The sequence below is a fragment of the Macrobrachium nipponense genome, chromosome 37 (assembly GCF_015104395.2).
Source record: "Macrobrachium nipponense isolate FS-2020 chromosome 37, ASM1510439v2, whole genome shotgun sequence".
In the NCBI taxonomy this organism is placed as follows: Eukaryota; Metazoa; Arthropoda; class Malacostraca; order Decapoda; family Palaemonidae; genus Macrobrachium; species Macrobrachium nipponense.
This window is the reverse complement of record NC_061097.1, coordinates 1,095,223-1,122,292: the sequence shown is the minus strand read 5'-3', so window position 1 is coordinate 1,122,292 and position 27,070 is coordinate 1,095,223.

The window sequence follows — 27,070 nt, the reverse complement described above, 5'->3', positions numbered from 1 at the left end:
TCATCCTTTACACCCATAATTATAATAGATCTTTTGTAATTAAAGTTTAGAATGAAACATGAACGGAGGGAGATTTGTTATCTCATCCATTTAGTAATATTCAAAACATTTCTGAAAGAGGAAAATGACTAAGGTAATAATCTTTTTTAGCACCCGGATTCATGAAGAATAATTTGGGAGACTTGCAAAGCAGAACAAAGAATAAATCAAATCAGAAAGGATTTGTCTCTAAGAAAGAGAAATTAACCCTTTCAATCTGGATACTGAGCTTCATAAGCCTTTGTCCTGCCCGCATATATCGAAAGATTAGTTTCCTCTTTCATCTCGGTATTTTATATGTCCGTTCATTTCGTTAAAAAACGAGAAATCACATGAGTCTCTTACGCAAGGTTTTTTCCCATTTACTTATTAAATTTCTTATATATATAGTTAGCTTCATTTGCCTCTCTTGTTGGAGAATACAATTATGATTCTAGGAAAGGAAAAGCAACATAACACGTTCCAATACAATCCGCTGACCTCTCTTGAAACCTAAAACGCCTTGAACTTGTAAGTTAAGCTTCACGGAAGAGAGTGGCCATATTTGAAGAAGGGGGTAGCTCGCCAAAGAGGAATGTAATTGTGTACAAGTAAAATGAGGTATTTAAATTAATATTTGTTAGATGAGGACACGTGGTAGTTGGATAAAGTAAATACAAAGGTAAAAATAGAGAACGGGTTATGGCAAAGATGCATCATTTAAAAGACACTAAGATAAATGTACTGATTGAACTTGCTTTCAGAACAATTAATTACGAAACTAAACACTGTCTGGACTTACTTCCTTTAGAAAAAGGTATCAGCTAAAAAATTACAAGGCTGAAATTCAAAGTTAATGACTAAATTAAGTTTCACTGTTAGTGCAAGGATTCATATTGTATCAACATGAGACGAGTTTATGATTCAGGTAATGACATAACATTTGCAGTGGTCTATTGACTTTGTGAAATGATAAGAGAGAGAAAGAGAGAGAGAGATTCTCAACATGTTGTACAAAATAACAGAAAAAATCAAAAAAAGATTTAACCTAAGAAAACTTACTATTAGAGAGAAATCGACTTTGGTCTTCTAACTGATCTTAGTCTCTGGTTGTGTATAACCTCTCCAAACGTAGCGAAGTTCTGATGAGGAAACTGACGGGAAGAAACTCTTTTCCTCGAAACTCTGACAAATCTTTTTTACTTCTGAAGTTGGACATGGCGGTACTTAGAGACAAGAACGAGAGTTGATGAAATATAATTTCACCGTTATTTTAGATATTCGAAGACACGTACTCAGGACGCTTCGTAAGATTAAAGAATCAAGAGATAGAATGCATAAAATTATAATAGAATCAATAAAACCTGTATACATCAATAAATTACTCGATAAGACGGCAGATGCTTTCAGTATCCGAGTACCTTCCACAAAGAGACATCAAACACTACATTGAAAAAATCAAAAACCTTCTCTCAGATCGATAAACAGGGTGTGCACCCATGTAGGACTTAACGAACGAAGATTCAAAGGGGGATTAATTGTGTTCTTGGCTCCTACTGATGAACAAATGCAATCAGAATCCTTCTTAGGAAAACGAACTAAACCCCTCCCGTGGCTTCTAGACCAGTTCACATGAAACAATTTTTTTTTTTATGCAAGTATTGCAGAAGTTTCGTTTTAGCAATTATATCAGCTCCGAATTTATCTTCAATCCTTTACATGTAAATTGTTCTTATCAAGTTCTTTCCTTTTTGCCGGATCCATCCATTATTTCTGTGAATATCCGACTCACTAGAACCGGAATTCAGATCCAAAGTTCCTTTGGTCCATTGCAAATAAGATGGTGATGCACGATAAATAAAAATCCAGATTAGTTCTCATATAAAGAATTATTTTAGGTGCCAGGGATGCAAGGATTTACATATTCCTCCTCCTAACGGTATGTCTATATAGTTACAATTTATTAGCCAAATGTCGATCTCATTACTTTTGTGTAGGTGAATAAATAGGAGTAAAATGCTAAAAAAATTTTAATGACTGGTTAATCCTACCGCTAACAAAGTACCAATATTCCAAGATTGCTTGTAATTATTTCTCTTTTATTCCGTACTCTATCTGTCCCTCTAGTGTATTTATCGCTGATCTTTTTAGATTTTTCTCTGAATCTTAATCACTAAGTTTGTGTTCTACTTCCTATTACTGTAGATCGTGTTCTTTCTCTTGTTATTATTCTATTTATTTTTCCTGATATTAAACATGTTTAAACGGTAATAAGAAGAACAATGAACACTAGCGTCATACTAACGCCTCAGTGGCATGGTCGGTATGATGTAGGCGTGCCACCTCGGTGGCAGCGAGTTCGATTCTCGGGCATTCCATTGAGGAGTGAGAGATGTGTATTTCTGGTGATAAAAGTTCACTCTCGAAGTGGTTCGGAAGTCACGTAAGGCTGTTGGTCCCGTTGCTGAATAGCCACTGGATCCAAACAACGTAAAAACACAAAACAAACAAAGTAGCATCATACTTTATTTTCAGTATTCCGAACTCAACTTTTCCTTTATGATTAAGCTAATAGCCATCAGACCACTGCGAGTAAATTTCGCATTCAATTGGTTTAAAATGGAAAGTAATCTACCAACAGACACTTTTCACTCATTTTTTTTAGTATATAGAACTACAGACCTATAACCGAAATGAAATCTAGGCAGCACAGAGAGGGTGACTCTTTTATACAACAATATTCAGTTTTCTCATTAAAATATAGGTATCAAAAGAGGCCAAGAGAAATCTCGAACATCCTTTCTTGCCCATCGTGAGAAGTGGAAACAGTATTCAGTGTCATCAAATGAACATCCCTTGTCAACTTGAGGTAGGTCAGATACTAGTCCACAGAATCCTACATCCTCTTCTCTGTTAACAGATCTCAAGTTTACTCCATCTAAGTATTTCAAGACAGGCAATTACGGGGAGCTCTCTCCAAAATAATACACACACACGAATATATGTATATATATATAAATATATATATATATATATATATATATATATATATATATATATATGTATATATATATATATATATATATATATATATATATATATATATATATATATATATATGTGTGTGTGTGTGTGTGTGTGTGTGTGTATACAGACGCACACGCACACACACACACACACGCACACACACGCACATATATATATATATATATATATATATATATATATATATATATATATATATATATATATATATATATATATATATATATATATATATATATGATATATCACACACAAACACACACGTGGTGTAGGTCTTGTCGAAGGACTGATACATAGTATTAAAAGTCACAAATATATATGCTAGGCAGAGGACAGTACACACAACCGTTTGAAACTACATATCCAAAGAGTCAAAGGGAAACTGAAATTATTCCTATGATTCTTACTGAGAAACGTATAAAGTTATTATTGGAGTAATATGAGTTGTTTCAAACTCAAACGGTTACGTCACTGAAGAATGTGAAGACAGTGAACGGTAATATGAACTTGGTGTGTTCTCATTTTCCAAATTTTTAGTCTGATCTGGAACGCATGTCATGCCTTCCGAGTTCTAAGCGTCCAAAGAATGATGACTATCACATATCATGAATTTTGTTCTACTTTGAAAATGCTACATCATTTTTCAAATACTATGCGCTTTCTTTGTTATTTATAGTTCACTTCAATAAGACTTTCTATCACCAAATCATAAGGGCTTTTTGCTGAACTTTCTTGGGAAGCTAATGATAATATTTTCATCTGAGAGAGAGAGAGAGAGAGAGAGAGAGAGAGAGAGAGAGAGGATTGTCTAGTTAATTACGACAACACTGGGGCCAATAAGTACACCTAAGATCTTAGATATATCATAGGCTTAGGTATTCTCGTGAACTTCTTTTCGATATTGGAACCTTGCTTCCTTGCATAACCAACACTTTGAACTGACCGTCAATTCGGAACGATAAAGCTAAATATTCTAATTTATTTTCTCGACGTTCCAAAAATGTAATAAGAATTACCCATAATTCATAAAAAGATATATAAGTGCTATTTTAATCAGTAATGACACCACATCCATTCTTCCCATCATTAATATTTAAACATTTATCGAAAAAGGAAATCTGTTAGAATATTGCCTCTAGAATGCTTGTTAATGGAAACCGTGATAAATTGGAGGCCAATAAATGAAACTGTTATCGCCCACCATGCCAAGCGAGGCAACGTCATTCTTCCGGTGAAATGGTCGTCCGGAGGGAGGCAGCTTTTCAGCCGCCCGTAACTGATGATGGATATTCTTATGGTTCTCTGGAGATACTTCTAGGATCATTTTAACCACTGGGCCAGAAATGAAAGGAGGCAGTGGGAGAGTAAGTGTCATAGCAGCAAGATCCAGTAAGTAGGAGAGCCTGGGGAGGAAAGGATAGCAATTGAGATAGAGAAAAAGGTTGGGGATAAACCTTCCTTTTGGATATGGAGATGAATGCTGGTGATGTGATGAAAGGATGATATTTTGGTTATACATAAGATGGCTGTATATCATTCAGGTTTTGCTCATCAGCTTGGGACTCAGATATTATAAATAAAATCTTCCTCCAATCAACATTTAAGAAGATTGAGGAGACATTGTTAATTGGAGTGACGTAACGGCTGACCTTTGGATCTCTTGGTATGAATAACGCTTTTCTGTAACTCTTACCCTCATTCATTACCTGCCTGAAGAGAGAGACAGTTGTCTTTTGTGATTTAGTATTAACTTTCTATAGTTTGACTTTTTCATGAGTTCATTATATACAGATATATATAGAGATATATATATATATATATATATAGATATATATATATATATATATTGATACATATATATATATATGTATATATATATATATATATATATATATATATATATATATATATATATATATATATATATATATATATATACTATACTATACTATACTAGCTGTTCCCGGCCATGTGTTGCTGTGGCTGTCTGGTTAAATGTAAAAGAAAGAAAAGAGAAAGCTCCTTTCTCTTACTCTCTATTTCTCTCTACAACCATCAGTCTCTTTCCCTCTTTCATCTCACTAATACCAACTCTCTCTCTCTCTCTCTCTCTCTCTCTCTCTGTCTCTCTCTCTCCTCCCGAACAACTGCTCTACTCTGTCTCTCTGGCTCTCTCTCCCTCTCTCTCACTCACTTTTTTTCCATTTTTCCTTAACACCCCCACTACTCTCTCTCTCTCCCAAACACCGATCTTCTGCGTCTGTCTGTCTCTAACCTCCCTGCTCTTTTGTCCTTCCTTCTCCCTAACACCCCGTCTACTCTCTCTCACTTCCCTTCCCGCTCAACTGTCATTGATGTTTAACCTATAGTATTCTTTTCCAAACGATAAGTCATATGTATACAGGAATTATGTATGATAAATTCGTAAAGTAACTTAGTGTACGGACATAACCAGCCCCGTTTCACGGTCAGAACCAGCTCCGTTTCAGGGAATCCCTTCTCACTCCCACCCCTTTGGAGGGGATGGGGAAGGTAGGATGAAACCCTATTAGAATAACATGCACGTATTCGAATTTCAAAGCAATTGGTGAAGAACTTTCAGAGTTTTAAGATTTAGAACAAACGAACATTTTGATGTTATATATATAATATATATATATATATATATATATATATATATATATATATATATATATATAACATATACATACATACACACACACACACACACACATATATAATATATATATATATATATATATATTATATTATACATATATATATAATATAATATATATATATATATATATATGTGTGTGTGTGTGTGTGTGTGTGTGTGTGTGCGTGTGTGTGTGTGTGTGTGTGAACAAAGTTCCAGCCACGAAGGGAAATTGAAACACTGGAGATGCTACGCACTTTCGTCTTATTACCAGGGCATGCAATTAACATTTCCAGCGTTCAATTTTCCTTTGTGACTGTAAATGTGTACGTATAATCACCACGTTTTTTATTTCTTCGTTATTTAAAATCAATCAAAAACACACACACACACATACACACACACACACTTTTATATATATATATATATATATATATGATATATATATATAATATATATATATATATATATATATATATATTTACTAATACGTTCGTATATATTGTACAGGATGATAAATAGTTAATATACAATTACGGTATGAAAAAAGCATCAAAACTTCTAATCATTTCTTGTATCAGTAATCACTGTTACCTTAGCACCAACTATTTACCATATATTATGTAAAATAATTGTCAGCAGCGATCAGGGTAGCTTGTATTCGCCTTTTAAAACCTCTTGTAAATAATGACATGATTACCGAAAGGTTTCCTGTGATGTTGTAATATGTATTTCCTTTTTACAGGTTATTTTTAATATATTATCTTTATTGTTCATAAATACCCCAGTTACCATAAATGTTTTTATTTATTTTCCCTCGTTCCCAACTCGTATGATTTTACGCCCTTCTTTTTTCTCCATCTCGCCTCCTATAATAAAGAAGAGTCACCGACGAAGATTACTTATTTAATATATCTCGCAGTATTATCTATGAGATGTATTATATAGCATGAAGCGTGTCTGTTCCACATACCAGTAACATTATCATGCCTGCACCAGTGCTGTATTTCGCATGAATATTAATGACAAGGATTTTTGCATCAAGAAATAACAGAAACTCATGATAATTAACAATTGAATTAAAATTCAGGGAATTTTTAATAGCACGTCCAATTTATATTTATATATCCTTTCCTGATTCAGTGAAAAATAATTTGTTATATGATACATTCAGTGAAAAATAATTTGTTATATGATACATTTTACGTAGAATAGAAATCAATTTCTTAAACAAATTGAAAATGGCTTTAAAATTATAGTATTAAGCAACAATGTATTCAGATCAGTAAGGAATGAAAACTATGAAATATTTTAAGCCTATGTCTCACACTCCTAAGGCCTTTGCAAAAATAAAGTTCATAATTACTACCGGAAAGTTGAAACTCTGGCGTGAAAAGCCATCATTGTTTTATGCCTTTCAATATATTTTGAATTAATTCCATGAAGAATACTAAAAATAGAGTGATTTGAAAAACAAACCTGTACCCAGTGATTTTACTCAGATTCTCCGCAATATTTGTCGATGTACGGTAGCAATTTAGCGGGGGGAGAGAGAGAGAGAGAGAGAGAGAGAGAGAGAGAGAGTTATTCCTAATTAGCATGAAGATATATCCCTTCTTTGAAGTCAGCCTTCTGAGCGAAGCTTAAATCTTACGTCAATCAGAGGAGATAAGAGGATTAGAGGAGAGAGAGGAAGTCACTGATTTCCAAGAACAGGGAAATGTCATCGAGTCTGTCAGTTACAGGCAACAGAATTATTATTTGAGTGACTAAGCTCAAACTAAAAGTCTGAAATGTTCCTTCATTGATTGGTTTACTTTAAGCCGAACTTATGCCCGCACTAATCCGTTTGTTAAGGCTCCCCTTAGGTATATGTGTTGATTCCTTCTCACAGCATAACTTCCCTCAGTAATTGTATGTAATATTGTAAAGTATCTGTAATATGTTCAGATTTCATATTAAAGTTAACTTAGAGTTAATATGTTTAAATTATGTATGTTCCAAATTCACAGAAGCATAATTTGAAGTTAAGAATGAACCTAGAGTGAAAAAGAGAGCGAAATTAGCTTCGTTCGCGAAAGCTAGCGTATCATTCATCACTTGAAGCTACATGATTTTAATTTTTTTTTCTTGTAAACAGCCAATCGTATCATGCGCATGACTTATTTTGAACCATTCATGTCCAGAAACCCACGTGTACATTGTGCAATTTTTTTAAGACCATTGTAGGACCTTCTATGTTATAGTATCTTTACAAAGATTCTTCCATTCATGTTAGTAATTAGAGATTCTTTTGTTGTGGAAATGTTTGATATTCCTGATAGATTAACTCTTGTCTCTCTCGACTTATCAAAAGACAATGTTTTGATTGGGAGATGGTGAGTGTATCCAACTTTAAACAGCTGTGACGTCATTGTCACGGAAGCAACGACACTATTCTTGCAAATGTATTTCAATAATCATATCTCTCGTGTTCAGAGAATTTTATGTTCTGAAACCAGGTAATGATAAAGATTATTTATAGTTGCAATCCAACTTTCTCTCTCGTTTTGAAAGAGAATCATTAAGATTATAGCAGTGTCGTGGTCCCAAAATGTTTTGAAGTCATCTATCCATTTTGGGGTCAAGATTTCTTGTTGTTCAGTAGTTCCCATAGAAAAGAGCTTCATTCTTAGACTTATAACCGAGCTGTAAGGAGATCCTAAAGCTCTCTCTCTCTCTCTCTCTCTCTCTCTCTCTCTCTCTCTCTCTCTCTCTCTCTCTCTTCCCGACAAAGGGAAATTCTTATTTTTGTATCAACGTAAAGGTTTTGTATTTACTACATGGTCACTCGTAACTTTTAGATTTATATCATTTCTTAATAGCATAGTGGCTATTTATGGAATCTGAACAGACAGTGTAAACATGTTTTTGTAGTGGCGCCTTTGAAAGAGCGTAGTGAATTTGGAAGCTGCTGCAAAAAGGAAAAACTGGTGCCAGGTAAATGTGTTATTGCCATGCCCTTGCTTTTAATGCTTGTTCTCAGCTGTCACAAATGCAAGGATTGCTTTATATTTATTCATTTTTATTTTATTTGTATTGTATGACACCAATGCAAAATAGTCTTTTTATTTTACAGTGTAGATTGATTCTCTGGATTCTTGTAGTCTCAGGATGCTTTGAAAGACACAACGAAGTTGTTTTTCTTACTTCATTCACACTAATAGAACTATACAGTAAGTTTACAAGTTTAGTTTGTCTGGAGAGTAGAGGTAAAGTCGATGTTTGAAGATTTCTTCCCCATGGCTTGGTAAGGCACCAACCTCACCAAATGAGTGTTCTGTTACTTCTCTGGTTTCCCTGCTTCTTCTGTTTCTCAGTAGACATCCTCCAAAGAGATGTCTCTCCTAAAAGTGGGAGGGTTCTTTTCTGTTGCTGCCCTCTGGTTTCGTTCAGTGGTTAATCACGTCCATTGTCCCACCTGTTTAGGGCGGAAATTAATTCTAACACCTCCCTCAATGGGTGTGACTAATGACGTCACCGGTAATGTCTTGGTTATGGTGGGAGATTAAATTTATCAATAGCCTTATCGTAAAGCAAGAATATATTTTTAATGACCGCAAGTTTGATAAACACCTCACTTTGAGTTTTTACAAAAGCACTTCTGTTGTTCACGTTACCTTTCTCTCTCCTCTCTCTCTCTCTCTCTCTCTCTCTCTCTCTCTCTCATCTTTATATTCTTTTATTCCCTCTGTCTATCCATTTGTCTTTCAGTGGATTTCTCTCTCTTTTTCTATATCTATCTTATTTTCCGTAACTAATATTAAATTATCACAAGTTTTAAGTGCACTTAAAAAATATTTATGGCGGTTAGGTAAAATTATTTCATTTTTTACACATTACATATTTCTTGTGTTCTGCATTTAGCTCCTTTGAAGTAATTATTCTATATTCTGTATGATTAACGTTTTTCTATTGTTTTTACATTTTTGGTACTTTTCCACATTATGTTTATATATTTTTGGTTTCACATTTTAACACTTGTGAATGAATATGCATTTACTTAGATTTCTTTTCACATACTAATTATTGCTTAACAGTTTTAATTTTATTAAATAATTTATTTTTTTATTATTTAATCTTGATTCAATTTTGTGTTGATACTCAATTCAAGAATTAATTAAACTTTGTATTCTTTTCAAGTAATAGTAAATGTCCCTGAAATTGTGAATGTCACTTGTAAATTTGAATGTTAAAAAATAATTTTTGGCATTTAAAATTTTTATAGGTGTTTCATTTATTGACCACCAATGATAAATTTTATTTTAGATTTTTAAAAAGTTAATTTGTTTTTTTCCTTAAATTTTATTAAAGTGAGCTAGAACCAGGGAAATACTTAGACATTTAAAGTTGTTGATGGAGTGATGCCCTTTAATTAATTTAATCTCATATTTGATAACCTCACACCTGCTAATGAGCTTAGTAAGATTTCTTGCACGATTAATAAGTTTTTAAGTGGTCACAGTTGCAATATCTCACCGGTTTTTCGCCTCTGTTGTTCATTTTGCCATATTCTTTTCATGGTCCAGGTCCCCAGTGCTAAATTATTATGATTCGCGAATTCATTCACTTTGCTCTTTTATTTTCTTTATTCAACATTAAGTTTTCTTTGATGAATATTTAACTAACTTTTGTATAATCATCAGGATTTGTATAATCCTTTTTCATTTGATCAAAAGAGATTCCCAACGTGAAGAGAGATATTTCACATCCATTTTTAAATACATAGTATTTCTGTTCGAGAAGTAATTAACGCAAGGGCGCCCGCGGCATATTTTCCAACAGGGGGTAAATTTACATATAAATACATAAATACACACACACACATACACACACACACACACACACACACACACACATATATATATATATATATATATATATATATATATATATATATATATATATATATATATATATATATATATATATATATATATATATATATATATATATATATATATATATATATATATATATATATTTTTTTTTTTTTTTTTTTTTTTTTTTTTTGCCAGTATTAAGGCATAAGCACAAACTTTTTCGAGACACCACTTCCTGATATCAGCAGTCTCCACACTGAAAATAAAAAAAAGAACGTAGAGTAGACACCTAATTCATTTTAACGGATAAATTTAACGTATTTGTGTAAACATTTGAAGACAGAACTGCCAGATAAAACAGGAAGAGATGCAAAAATATAGGTCAATACAGTAGAAGATTTAAGTAAAAGTTCGAAATAGCAAAGAAAAAAAAATAAAAGCCAATATTCCTGCCTTTCGTTTTAAAGTTAAACCAGATCCTGATTGACAAAAGAGATGTCAATACATTTTCTCTCCTTGTGAGAGGAGAGCGTCGGGTTTGGGTGGTTGTGGGCGTGTTCGGCGATGGTGTACCGCAGATTACAAACGGAGACACGGAAATTGCTTAAAAAATAAATAAATAAATAAATAAATAAATAAACGGGCATGAACCCTAGAATGTGGAGATTTTAGAAAATAACAACCAATTCTTCATGTTATTTCTGAAGCAGAGGATGATGGCCTCTCAGTGATCATAAGAAAATTTAACGCTGTAATCAAAGAGATGCAGATCGCATTAGTAATCCTTACTTCCATTACAATGAACTTCATTCTTACCTTGAACGCGCTTATATAAACAAGTGAGGCAAACATATTTTACAACAATCATAATTAAATGGTTAGAGATACCTTCAACGATCTGAAATGTAATAAAATATCCAGGTGACTTGAAAATAGCTCCTGGGTATGATGGCCCTCACAAAAACAGCATAACTTAAATGATCAGAAAATTGTATACAAGGTTGAAGAATGGAGAGAAAAATGTTAGTTCTTAAAAAGGATAAAAAAAGAATTGATAGATTCTGGTACAGGAATAATCGGAAATTCAGTTATTGTAAACTAACGAAGAAACAAAGATTTGTCATCGACGTCGTAAATGCTTGTAGCTTTCAATAGTTCAATCTAAACATAATTTTTTTTTCACATAACAGACATTTCATTCTTGATCTATGCAGCATGAATACTTCAATATCTTATATCTGGATAAATGTTGTAAAGAAATTTGTACAACGTGCTCATTCTGTCGTTATATCTCACGAAGAATGCGTGCTTTCAACGAAAGCATGGCATTTTTTTTTTTATCTTTTTATTTATTTGTTTAGGCCACCTTCATTGAGGGCACTAATCATTTCTGCAATCATACGTACATTTCTTTTCTTAATTTTATTTTGTTCATTTTTTTCTCTCTTCCTCGAGGACACTAATCATTTAAGCAATCTTAGAGGAGACCTGTTTTCATTTTCCCTAAAATAGTTTTCAGTGGTTGATGAAGCAGGATTACTGAACAAACGAAAACTCACAAAACCCCTTTGGAAACCAATAACAATGAAATGCAATGCCTCCCTCATAAAGAAATAAAGTAAGTCGATAAAATTCATAAAACATATAACATGTGAGTAGAGTTCAGATTTTCATTAATGAAAGATCTTTAATGTGAATCTGAGATTCTTCCAAATAACGACCGACATTAAGAGGCAATTTGTTACATTTTTCTGTGGGTGAAATTTAGGTAAAAAATTGCATTCTAATTATAAACGTTTATTCCAGTAATTTCCAAATTGTTTGTAATGTGCAATTTCTTTAATTTTAGTGTCTTTTATCCACTTTATCAGTTTTGTAATAGTAAGCTATTCATTTTACTTGAAATAATTTTTCGAGGTTATCCAAGAAAGGTTACATGCATGTCATGCTTACATTAGAATGTGAGCGTCAGTCTTCCCATTTTTTCATACTAAGATAAAAAAATAAAATAATGAATATGATCATGAAGCTTCCTTCAAGCGTTACTATTCATATCATGCTGACAACTTTGTCGTTTCAGCCTCTTCTGGTCACGAACGCATTACCCAGAGGTATCTGGTGTAAACCCCAAGGCAAGACCTGGGGCGAGAAGATCCTTAGGTAATCCAACTCTGGATGTTCCCACGGCCAATCTGGTCCCTTGTAGGTTGGAGAAAGACAGAATGACTTGGAACACTACTAGCTTAGCTCCATATTTTACTATATAATATCTGATTTATGAGAAAGAAATAGAAATATACAATTATTGAAAGAAAATTCACTGATCACCGTGATGAAGGTAACAGATATTGAACGATAACACGGATATAGCGCTCATAACATAGAATATAATATAATATATATATTATATATATAATATATATAAATATATATAATAATATATATATATATATTATATATATATATGTGTGTGTGTGTGTGTGTGTGTGTGTGTGTGTGTGTGTATGTGTGTGTGTGAAATATTAAAGCTTCTAAGAACTATACTTCCCTTCAACGTAATCTTAAAATCATATCATTGTAATTCAAAAACCCCTGTCCGTGTTTGAAAAAAAAATCGGAACCAGGTCTTTCTATATATGTATCAATGTATTCTTTTCCTTAATTTATCAGTTATTTTTCACTTTTTCAAGTACTATGCGATACTGCTCGATGCAAGCTTGTGCTCATTTATTCTCCGTAAATCGATTTATAGTACAAAAACGACAACAATATGTTTTGGTCTTTACAAAATAATTAGGTGCTCATAAAAATAAGGTAGATAAATTAAAAACTTAAAAAAAAGTTAAGAGTAATTGTGAAATTACTAAACGATAAATTGATATTATGTTAAAACAAGAATGAAACTATGTATAACGGTGAAACGAAATGGGGAGATTCATGCATGAAATAAACAGGGCAAAATTTTTGCTTAAAGTCAATATTGGGAAAACCAAAGCTTTGATAAAAGTGGGCAGAAAGCTAAATGGTAACACTGTAATCGTAATATATTTAAATACAATAAAATAAGTGAATCGAAAGTCAATTCATAATATGCTAGGAACACACTACATAATTTAGTCACTAGGTTTATAAAAAAATTGAAAGCGATATAATTCAATGTATATTGCTAAAGGTTCGTTTCGCTCCACTGGATGCCTCATGACGCTGAGAAATGTTGTACCGCCTTCTCGAGCGAATTCAATTTTATCAACACCAGCAGGCTGAGCTCAAGTCTATTATTTTTATTCATTCCACCTCTGCTACGATAGATTATTTCTTTACCTTTTACGTGCAGATTGTTCTACATGTGATAAGCCATGATGAGCGTCTGTTTATAAACGTGTCTGAGATTATATTTTTTCTGAGAATAAAACAGACGAAAAGAAGGGCGTTGTATTACGTAGCCGAAGTGAAGCGTTAAATCCGCTAATAACCCAGACATTTCTGTGAGTTGTCGGTGGTCTTGATTTTGGCCATCTGATTGTTGGCGGCGCATCGAGAACAGGGAATATAATGTGATGAAACCTGGCATACCTAATCAATTACAAGAAATCATCATCTCTGCTGATACCAAGGTAAATCTTCTTAAGGTTATATAAATTCAGTTACCAAGTTTCATTAAATTCTGTTACCCCATTCTTAAGATATTCTGCTTACACATACGCCTGAAAACAAAAAGAGATTTCTTCCCACTTCATTTATGAAGGAGGTTGTTGGGGTTTTTCTAATTCATACCGGCTGTCTATATCACAGAAGAAAATGAAAATATAAAAATCCTGCACTCTGCCATCAAACGGACTGTGTTCGTGAGCGAAACTGTTTGACTCATTTCAAAGAAAAGTGGTAAAGTTGTGGCAATCATTATCAAATGTTAAGGCCACGATACATTGCCTCATCGGTTCTGGTGATCGAGGCAAAGAAACAAACACTTTTTTCACCTAAAATCTTATTTCATTCGCAGATGTTATATATATATATATATATATATATATATATATATATATATATATATATATATATATATATATATATATATATATAGGTATATATGAAGGGGACTATAAATAAGATCTGGATGTTTCTCTAACTATTGATAAATCCTGCTTTTGACAAAGTGAAGTACAGGGATGGTAAAGTGCCGAGTGTTCATCAATGTTTCAAGTACAGTGAGTAGTCCAAGACTGCATGTAATTATTTATCTTTATTTCCGTTTTAACCACCCCTTCTTTTGTATTTCTCCTTGGTTCCTTACTTTTATCTTTCAACCTTAATCCCATTCTACATGCATGTTCTATTTCTTATTTCTGTCGATCTGTCAATATATGGAATTCTAAAGGACCTACAGTTTCAGTTCTTCACCTCGTTTCATTCATTACATGAACGTGTGTGTCAGGGTTATAAGCCACAGCAACATAGCGCAGTGATTATTTCCAGTGACAGACTTCAGGCGACTCTGCTTGAAATCCAAGAAAACGACCGCCATTGCAGTGTTTACCTCTCGTCATGTATTTTGAATCTTTTACAGTGATTCAAGAACAGCGTTGCTAGTGCATTGCAGTGTCTCTAAGAGTGCTACAGTGTTTGTGGAGTGCAGTGGTAGGGTGTCAGTGAGTTACAGTGCAGCGCAGTGTGGTATTAGGACGCTTCCTTGTCAGCTTTTCGGCGGGATATTTGAATTCAGGCGCGATTTTCTCGACGCCGTGACATACCCTCTCTCCTTTCATGCATCAATGGCAACCGAGGTGCGAGCCTGCAAGGTGAGCCCCACTGAGCGGCCTCCCCAGCGGTCCATCCCCCACCCCAGCCACCGAGGGACCAAGACCATCCAACCACCACCCAGGCAACACACATACGCACGCATACACTCCCTCGCTGCCTGATCGCTTTATTTCACAAGCCCACTGTAACGAAGATTTTTATTTTAAATCTCTCCTAGTGCATTCCTTCGCTTACATACAGCGAATTGTATAATTTTTTAGCACTCTACACTGTATAAGCTCTCTTATGATACCCAACTCAACATGGCTCAGCAAGAGCCACAGCTAATTGAGTTGATAGATCAGACAGATGATCAGACACACGATCACCTCCCACCTCTTCTGACTCCCAATAGGACAGGAGGCCGAGATAATGATATATTACTCTCATACATTTTCTTCAGGCTTCCAGCTAACATAAGCAAGAACGACGGAGACAAGAGGATCAGACCTTCTGACAACGAATGGAACAATCACTGCAGGAAGACAATCAGTTTTCACATTGTTATCCGGACAGATTGCAGCATCACAATCCCAGCAACCTGATAGCATATTCGCAACCCCTGTCACACTTGTTTCCTCAACTTCTAGCGTAGCAGTGCGTACACCTATGGTTACTAGCAAGCAACATTTCAAATGTTTCGTCAATGGAGGCTCCGTTTCGAGGACTATGCAGCTTCAGTTGGACTTGATAGATTATATCAAGCCTCCACGCTGATACACCTGAGGATGTGCATCTCCCTGGATGTCCAACGCCTTCTTTACGCATACACTGGGCATCCCCCCGACACATCACTCTCCCTATACAGAGGTGGGTTGGATGCGGATGTTACTGCAGAAGCACTTTCACAGCCTCAGAAATGAAGCATACACATTGGGAATTGTTGTCCTGCAAACAGGCTGTGGGAGAAATCGTTTGCAGACTACTATGAACGTCTTAAAGGATCTCGCTGATGAAGTGGACTTATGCACTGCAACCTCGATTCCTGTGCTGAATGGCAATTGCAGATGGCGATTTTGATGGGTGTAAGTGACGAATAGTTAATACAACGCCTTATCCCCCTCCAACCCCTCATCCACCCTTGCAGAGTTAGTGGTATGCTGCCACTCCTACGAATCTGCACATGTGACTGCATCAGCAATTGCATCCTCCCCTAGCCAGATCAGCGCAGTATCTTCATGCAAGAGAGACCAGCGCCAACGTGACTTCCCCATATCGTCCAATGCCACAGAACTCAGGTGATTAATGGGTCTCATCAATCAACTCGCTGACTTCACTCCAGACAACGCAGCAGCAGCACAGCCCCTACGCTCATTCATCTGGACCCCTGGTTATTTAAGAAAGCCAAGACAGCTCTGACTTTGCTACTGTCCTTGCACCCTTCAATCTAGCCTTGCCTGTGGTCCTGCAAACCGACTCCTCACGCCTGTATGCCTCGGATATGTCCTGCTTCAAGACAACGGCAGCAGTCAGATGCATCTCGTCCGGTGTGGCTCTTGTTTTCTGACAGACACATAAACTCGCTACAGTACCATAGAGCTGGAACTACTTGCAGTTACTTGGGTCTTGGCCAAGTGTCCCCTGTACTTGTCTGGACTCTCAGCATTTCACCTAATGACTGGCCATCGCCCTTGATACCGATTCTCAATCACTATACATTGGACGCAATGGAGAATCCATGCTTCCAATGTCTCAAAGTGAAAGTGGCCCCCTATATCTTCACCGCAGTCTGGCGTGCAGGAAAATAGCTCTGCATACTTGACACCCTGTCTCACTCCCCAACTAGCCACCCCACCCCTGAAGATAAGATAAGGAGGAATGTACCACCTCATCTGCACATTGTAGTGCATCGTTGTCAATACTGCCAACTTCCACTGATGACCAGGCAACAGCACCCATCGTTGAAGAAGATAGGACTCTACAAGAAATCCGTGCTAAGGATCAGGACTGCAGTAGCTTTGTCTGCTGCATCTCCAATGCCTTTCCCACCAACAGCTATAACCTCCAATGCCTCCGCCCCAGGAGAGCTTTTACGCAGATGGAGAGTTAGTGCTATACGGGCCCTGGATTGTCATCACTGCAGCTCTCCATGTACACATCTTGGGTCGCCTTCACGACAGCCACCGAGGGATTGAAGCTACTCAACATCATGCAAGACAGACAGTGTTTTGACCAGGCATTGACGCTAATATAAAGAGTACAGTAGAAAGTTACAATGCTTGCCAACAGCTTCTCCCAAGTCAGCAACAAGAACTTTACATGTGCAACGACCATCCATCCCAGCCCCTTGAAAGTGTGTCAGCAGACTTCTTCCACATAGCAGGGAAATCCTTTCTTGATATTGCCGATAGAAAGGCTGACCTGTGGTTTTTCCCCTTTGGATATGACACTACTGCACCCAGAGTCACAAGAATGCTCTGTGTCTTCTTTTGCGAGGTTGGTGTCCCACTCCGTTTACATCCAGATATGGAGGACCCCCATTTTCCAGCCAAGAATTCAAGCAACTAACTGACTGCTGGGGTGTTCATCACATCATCACCTCTCCACATTACCTTCAGTCCAATGGACATGCAGAAGCTGTAGTAAAAGCAGTCAAACACCTCATCATCATGACTGCCCCATCCATGAGCATAGATTGTGAAGCTTTTGACAGAAGACTGCTGGAACTTCAGAAAACCCTGACCCCTGCTGAACGTTCCCCTGCACAGATTCTCTACAGCCACCCTCTATGCACCTGTGTTCTGGCCCAACCCCAGCCATTGAGGGATGAGTGGCAAACTAAGACTGAAGACTACAACTGTCATACTGACGCCCACCATGAGCAAGCCATGACCCTCTACAACTCACATGCCTGCCCTCTGACCAAGATCACCATCTGCCAGCGAGTCAGGATCCTGGCCGCCATGACTCTACGATGGGACAAGGTTGGCATTGCGATGGGCCGTGGCAGGTCAAGATAGTATAGGGTGCACCATCCTAGTGGTCGTGTACGGTTTCGAAACCGAAGAGATTTGTGCCCAGTGCCTAATATTAGTGATGATACCTACCTGCAAGTCCCTGTGTCCTCTTGCTCTGGCCAAGAAAAATAGCCATCATTTAACCCTCTAAATGGCCCCCGTCGTTCATCCCGACTCACTGAAAGGAGTCCATGTTCTGCTCGAGACAGCACTACGAGCATAAATGGTGAGGGAGGTATATAGATATCAAATACCATTACGATTGCATTGCATACAGATTAAATGCACACATGTATATTATTGATTTAGAGAATTATGTTTTCATTGTCATTTACATTTATTCTGTTACCATTTATACTGTACTTATTGTAAGACCTCTTGTTTAATTACGCATCGTGGCAACATTGCTATTATATGCGGCAACACCGCTATTGTTTCCGCCATATATAGAATGCATTAATCAGTTCCTGTCCTGTGGTCACTGAGACGTGAAGCATGGAACTTCCTTCCGCCTTCACATCGCTGTATCTGTCTATATATGGAATTTTAAAGGACCTACAGTTTCATTTATTCATCCTTCGTTCCATTCATTTCATGGACGTATGTGGCAGGGTCACAAGCCACAATAACAGTAACAAAGCCTTCCGAAGAACCTAATGAAGATGGGCAATGTTGAACACAAGCATCATGCTTTATAAAAAATTCCCTCAACTCCAGTTTTCCTCTGAGCTAAACTGACAGCCATCAGGACGTTGCGGAGTCATCGATAAAAGGGAGAGAATGCTTTTTTTGAATATCATATTCGGAGCCCTTTTCAATATGACAATGTTCACCTTTAACGTTGCTGACCTCCATCCAACTTTCAGACCAGGCGACGATTCAGGGAGATAGACAGGATCAATTTCACATTCAGAGGGCTTAGACCGGCGAATGATTTAACAGCAAAACCTTCATTCATACGGAAAAGGAACTGTTTTTCATGATAATAAATGTTATTTGTACAAATGTAGATGGGTTGAATAGTCTCAGCTGTGATTATTCTGCTTCCTTTCCACAGATATAGATAAAATTCAGCGACCTCAATTGCTGTTCCTTTGTGTATGCCAGTTCTTCCCATTTCTAATTAAACTACGGAACTGATTGAAATGATAACGGGAAAGCGTGAATATCCTAACTTTTTACTACGACTAATACAAAGTCCACTTAATAAAATATAAGTATAACAAGAGGCATAAGTGGAATTCGTGAAACCCAATTTCATAATAATTTCACAGATGATTTTTCACTGGTTCCATGCGTAGACTATGATCCCATGACAGCTTTAGGTCGGTCAGAAGCCAATTACTCTTTTCTCGCTATGAGCCACACAGCAGTCAAGAAATACGATCACCCCAGCAGATGTCACTATGAGTGGTTGGTACAAATTATAACAAGTAACAACTCAAGTTTAATCCATTTAGGTAAAAGCAAGGTATTTAAATAAAACCTTATCCAAAGAACGCATGATATGATCTGACTTATTGTTGCCGTTTCAGTAATGCAGTGAATGTCGAAACTAATCACAGAAGGCTTTCTCCGCAAGGAACTGAATGAAAAGAGAATTCGTCTCACTGGAACAGGTTTGTCATTGGCTTCGCTTCTGAAGAGCGGTAACAGGGGAAACCAGATAAACAAGGGAAAAATGCGCTGAAGTTTCTTCGGGGCAATGTAGTTTTCTATACACCGTATATTGCTGTATGAAACTCTCAGCTGTGACCCGTGAAACTTTCATGTTTGTGTGTGTGTGTACACATAGCCTATATATATTTATTAGCACCTGCTAATTTATTGTTTATTTTTTTTTATTACTCCCTAATCATCAAACAAATGAAGCTTTACACCTAAACATTTTGGTGCCAATAATGTCGAAGTTTTAATTTGAGAGAGAGAGAGAGAGAGAGAGAGAGAGAGAGAGACTCTTTGACGTCATAGCATTAGTTAATCTCGTGTTCATCCTTTCTATATTGGTACCTGCATAAGAGTAATGCCAAGAATAAGGCTCAGCCTTCCTTATTCTCGCAAAGTTCGGACGAATCTAAAACATTTCCCTTTACCTTTAAAAAATGTATTTAAGCGCTTTGATTAAGTTAGTAACACCATCACTTCTTCGTAGCATCAACATCAAATCATCCTTTGGAACTAATTTATCTTAAAATTCTCTAACAAAGGAAAATAAACGAAATGTATAGAAAAGCAAACCTGTTTGTATATCGCAGCTATAAAGGTTTATAATCAAATCCCAACATAAATTGTAGCCAGAAAAATGAATCTGATCCCGTCTGGTTGCCGGTAATAAAGAAAAAAATAATTTTGGCTAGGAAAAAGTCACATTGGTGGCCGGTAATAAGGTCCCATGAAAAAAATTCACAATATTTCTTGGGCGTCATTATCTTTCTGATATTTAAAATATTTTGTTTTTACGGTAATCCCCAACGGGCGTCTACTGAACACGCCGCGAAATCACGCATGAAAAGAGCAAACGTGTCATCGACGTAACGTTTATTAAACAAGGGGTGGAAAGAAAAAGGCCAAATACCTTGTTCCAATATTAGACCCAATAGGCAAAAATTCTTGCTCCATAGAAAACTCTACCATTTTCAAAAATGAGATTATTAAAGAGGATTCTGACTTATTCATGGTTAGCCTGGATGTGGAATCTATTCACAAATGTCCCAGTGTGAGAGACCATCGAGATCATTTTAAATAAGTTGTTTTCTAGTGAGAATGTTTTAGTTCATAATTGTAACAGGGCGTTATTTAAGCAACTTTTAGAATTGGCTGTGCTGGACACGGCCTTTATTCTTAATAACATTGTATATAGACAGGTGGAGGGGATGGCAATGGGTTCCCCTTTAGGTCCGGTGTTCTCCAATATCTTTATGAATTTTCTGGAATAACAGGCGCTGGATAGCTGCCCTCTTTCTTTCCACCCCTTGTTTTATAAACATTACGTCGGTAACACGTTTGCTCGTTTCAAGCGTGATTTTTATGCCGAATCCTTTTTAAATTATGTTAACACCCAACATCCGAACATCAAGTTTACCCTGGAGAAAGAATCTAATAATAAATTACCGCTCCTGGATGTTAGTGTCTCTAGAAATGAACAAGGGTTTTATACAGGGATTTATAGAAAAGATACTTTTACAGGTTTGGGTACGAATTTCTATAGCTTCGGTCATTCTAATTTTAAATTAAACTCCATTTCTACTCTCCTCCACAGGGCCTTTACACACTCGTCCAGTTGGATGACCTTCCACGAAGAGGTCGTAACCTTGGCTAACTACTTTAGTAATAACTGTTTTCCTCAAAGGGTCTTCTTCAGAGCCTTAAACAAGTTCTTAGATAAGAAAATGGAAATTCCCGCTGCTATCTATACTGTGCTGAAAATGAAAATGTTTGCAATGTTTCCTTACTTATGTGATGACTATTTTAGGAAAAAAGTGTCTAAATTTACTTCAGAGAGAATTGCCTGCCTTAAATCTAAAATTAATTCCTAAAAATCCTTAGTCCGTTGTTTACATCCAACTTTGTTTATAAGTATACTTGCCCCAGGTGTAACCAGGGGGACTTACGTTGGATGTACCAAACGACTCCTAAGAGTACGCAAAGACGCCCATAGAGGAGTTAGTTTTGGAACCGGAAGCAGACTATCCAACCCAGAACAATCCAATATAAGGAACCATTCCAAATTATGCAAAACAACCATAGATAACAAATAATAGGACAAACGCAGAAAAACTATGACTTAACAACCTTAGAGTCCATAAGGATAAAATTAACTGTCCCATCATTAAACACCCAAACATAATTTACTCAACTGTTCATTGCTTAATGGACCTACTTGTCTTGTCGTTGCCTTATTGTACGTGTGTGCCTTGTTGTTTATTATTATTATATTTTTTTCTTTCTCTCTCCTTGTTTAAACAGTTTCCTTTTAACTCCCGTCTGGATAGGTCCTTCTTTTCGTGTCGATGGTGTTTTTTGCATATATTTTTATATAGGTTAACATTTTAAATAAGAGAATACTGTAGTGATTTTAGTTATATATTATATAATTATAAATGTTTTTATGATTAATTATTAAGAATCAACTCGCTGTATTTCAACCTTCAAGATGCAACTATATAGTTGTTAAACGTCGGCATTAGCAATAAACCTTCAATTGTATGGAATGCCTTTCCCTGTACGCCTGCAAGTATATATAAATATATATATATATATATATATATATATATATATATATATATAATATATATATATATGTGTGTGTGTGTGTGTGTGTGTGTGTGTGACAAAGCATCCAATATTCTGGTCATTACACTTACCAATAAATATGTGTTACCTCACAGCAGCCAGACACTTGTATCTTCATCACAAATAAAATACAACTGATTACTCTAAAGAGTCTAAAAGCATGTAAGAAATCAAACTAAGGAGTGAGATAATCTATAAAAAAATAAATTACTAAAGGGTATCACTCCATCAACAACTTTAAAAGTTTAAGTATTCCCCTGGTTCTAACTCACTTCAATTAAATTGAAGGAAAACAACTCAAATACTGTCCTAAATTTCTACCTAATCAAAATTATATACATACTGGTGATTCAAGAGAACACTCAAAAGAATTTTAAATACAAAAATTTATAACCTCACAATCTCAGAGAAATTTACTATTACGTCTTGGAAATAACACAACGTTTAATTAATTCTTGAATTAATTACAAAGTTAAATTAAATCGAAATTACTTATATAAAGAAAAGTATTTAATCCAAAAAAAAAAATTATTAAAGTAAAATTGAAACTATTAAGCAACAATTAAAATGCAAAGTAATTCACAACTGCTAATTAAACAACAATAATAATTTGAAAAGAATTCCAAGTAAATGCTAATTGATTCACAAGTGTTAAATTTGATTAAATATACACTGATAAATCATTGAAAACATCTAACTTAATCAATCAAACTACAAACGCAAAACAAAACACACCGTTTATAAGAATATTAAATTCAACACCAAAATGTGAGAAATAAGAAATGTTAACACAAAATATAAATAAAAACGCACTTCAAATAGAATTAAACACAGAACAATAAAAATTGCAATGTGTGAAAAATTAAATAGTTTCTACAAACCAGTGTAAATATGTTTTCAAGTTACAACTTAAAACTTGTAATAATACACATTACCTTGGTATCCCAATTATGTTTCTGTTGCAGCTCCAAAATTCACTCTATTATTCCAAAATGGCGCCGTTACACACTTACACAACGTCTGCTCAGATTCAACAAATAAACACTAAGATTAACTAAATCTAATGTTTACATGGGACCGGCCACCAAGTATAACATCTTTTATGTTAATGTAGAATAAAAATTCTCCCTACAGCAAGAGAGAGAGAGAGAGAAAGATAGAGCGGCTTCAGCATACTCTTCCAATCAACACAAGAGTTAGTCTGAGAATAACATAATCTCTCTTCTATGGTAGGTAACTGGGCAAGAAATCTTGGCCCCAATACGCCTGAGCAACGAGACACTACTAATATCATAAAAATTCTTTTTCAAGACAATAAAAAGAGAGCAAGTGGGATTACAATTATAATTTTGTTTATTATTTCATGTTTTAAGACAATAAAAGTCTCTTAAAATAAAAGATAGGATTATAATATTTCTCGAATTAAATTAATGTCGTCATTTCCATGAATGACATCACAAACTTTTCCATTTCATATTTAACATACTTACGAGCCAACAAATTCTCTTTTGTCAAATCGGGAGATATAAGAGTTAATTTATCAGTAATATTAAATAGTCTCAATAAAAGTGAATTAAGATAAAATGAAAGCTATCAGAAGTAGGTGAAACGTTTATGCAGAATCCATTTAGAATGATCTTAAAATAGATGAGGCAATCTTCACATGACTCGAGACGGAGACTTGTCAAATCAGGAGATTCAACAATAAAAAAAAAAAAAAAAAAAAAAAAAAAAAAAAAAAAAAAAAAAAAAAAAAAAAAACTGATCACGCGCCTCCAAGTGACGAATGTCAAATCCCCTCTTGCAAAAAGCAAATTTCTCTCTGTTCACGCTCTACATTATTCTCAATACTTTATTTAAATCATGTTTCTTTGTGAATTGTGAACACACATTACTAGAATATATTAACTCTAAGCAAAATTATATTGAATCTGAAAATATTGCAAGCACTTTTACAACATTTCATAATTACTGAGGGAAAGATATGTGTTGCGAAAGCAACAGCATAAGATATTAGTTATCCCGGTGTTGAATCCATTGGTTCGCAACTGGATAAATTTTCTATGACTACATTGTTCTCTCCAAAAATGGGTTCTAACTTTACACAATTGGGTGACTGTTAATCCTGGTTCTCGTATTTTCTTGGAAACTTTCCTCAGAATCTTCAGATATTCTTCCCATGTTGTATAGTAAATTATTATGTCATCAACGTACACGCTACTCCTCCTATAGATCCTAGCAGTTGATCCATCACTCACTGGAATGTTGCAGGTGCATTCATTAGACCAAATGGCAGAACATTATGCTGATACATTCCAAAAGGAGTAATAAAAGCTGACAGCAACTTAGCATTCTCATCTAAGGGAATTTCATAATACCCTTTCAACAAGTCTATCTTGGAAACAAACTTGGCTTGCCCAATATTATCAAGTAACTGATCTATAATTAAGTTCCTATAATCAGTACACATTCTAAATGAACCATCTGGTTTCTTCACTAATACACCTGGAAAACTGAAGTGACTTGAACTGTGTTCTGCTGATCCATGTTGCAGCAAATGTGCAACTTTTTCTTCAAAATATCTCGATAATAAGGTGATATGCAATAAGCTGTTTGCTTGAATGGTTTTCCATCTTCTTGAATCTTGATCGCATGCTTGGTCAGATCAGTATGACTAGGTACATTTGCAAAAATTTCTGGGAAGCTTTTGATCGTCTTCACTTAATTCTTCACATTATTCAACAACCAGATGTTTCATTTTATCCTCCAAATTTTCCAAAATTGAAGAATTATTCATCTTGCTTTCAGATCATAATTCTTAGCCATAATAGTCTTCTGTAGATGAAGTTGTTTGTGTTTTTGACACAGTCTCAATTTTAGTTTGTGAGATGTAGGTTTCAAGAGGTTCACACGTTATCTTTCTTTGTCGTTTTCTTCATGGTAATGTTTCAAGTTCACCCTTGCAAAAAACCAAATTTTTCTCTCTGTTCACATTCTACATTATTCTCATTACTTTGAATCATGGTTTTTTGTGAATTCTGAACACATATTATTGAGCGTTCAGAATTCACACACACACACACACACACACACACACACACACACACACACATACAAAACATGATTTAAAGTATTGAGAATAACTAGAATGTGAGAACTTCCTTTTTCGCAGGAGTAGAGTTGTCATTCGTCACTTGGAGGCAAGTGGTAAGTTTTTTTTTCTTCTTTTATTATTGTTGAATCTTTCTCGAATCATGTGAAGATTGCATCATTTTTAGTAAGGTCGTTTTAGAAGGATTCTGCATAAACGTTTCACATACGGCTGATACCTTCATATTAATATTAGAATACTAATCTGCACAAGATAATAAGGCAAATGGCTTAATGTGATATATATATATATATATATATATATATATATATATATATATATATATATATATATATATATATATATGATATATATATATATAATATATATATATATATATATATATATATAGTATATATATATATATATATCTGTATATATATATATATATATATATATATATATATATATATATATATATATATATATATATATATATATATATTGCTGTAGAGATTAATATTCAATTAACGCTTGTTTTCATTTTCTGCAAATGGAAAAACTTATGATGGTATAACATGCAGGTTTATAAACCATTTTCCCCTGCAGTACATGAACCTCGAATACTCGTGAAGGGGAATGGTTATTTGGAGGCCTCCCTCTGGGATTGTCTGACGGTTATAGCTTTCAGGTACTATTTAGGCCCCAGGTGGTCTTCATCTTATCTTTTTACTCTATTTAATTTACCGGAAAATATTGTAATGTACGAAAAAATTGCATTAATTGTGTGTAGAAATACTACATTTCATTACTACCTCTACACCGTAATTGTAAACATAAGAACCTGTAATTAGCCTTTGAAACACCTTTATCTAATTCCTCTTTTATAGCTCATAAAACCAGTTGCTGAACTCACAGTCAGTTTAATCGTAGTCCCCTCAGATTGAGGGAAAGAAAAGAGAAAACATAACCCTCGCTTTATTTCAGTCTCAATTAATCTTCATCCATCCTATAGTTCCCTTCTGTTTCTTTTTCTTCTTTCATCTGAAAACTTTCTCCTTTACGCGGTGGTTTCCTTATTTGGTTGTGTCTCCTTTTTCTGTTTTTATTTATTTTTCAAAAAGGGATTTTGCTGTTGCGCTGAATGACTCTGTAGGTCTGATTGCTTGGCTTTATGCCAAAATCACATATTCAATTCCTTCACACTTAAGGGTTTAAATTCAAGAATTTTGCAGTGACATCTTAGTTCTTTTGCAATATAATCTATCGTAAGCTACCTTCTTTGTTTTAATGTAACCGAAGAAAGACGAATTCTGGGAAATATATGCTATATATTTTTAGTCCTCTG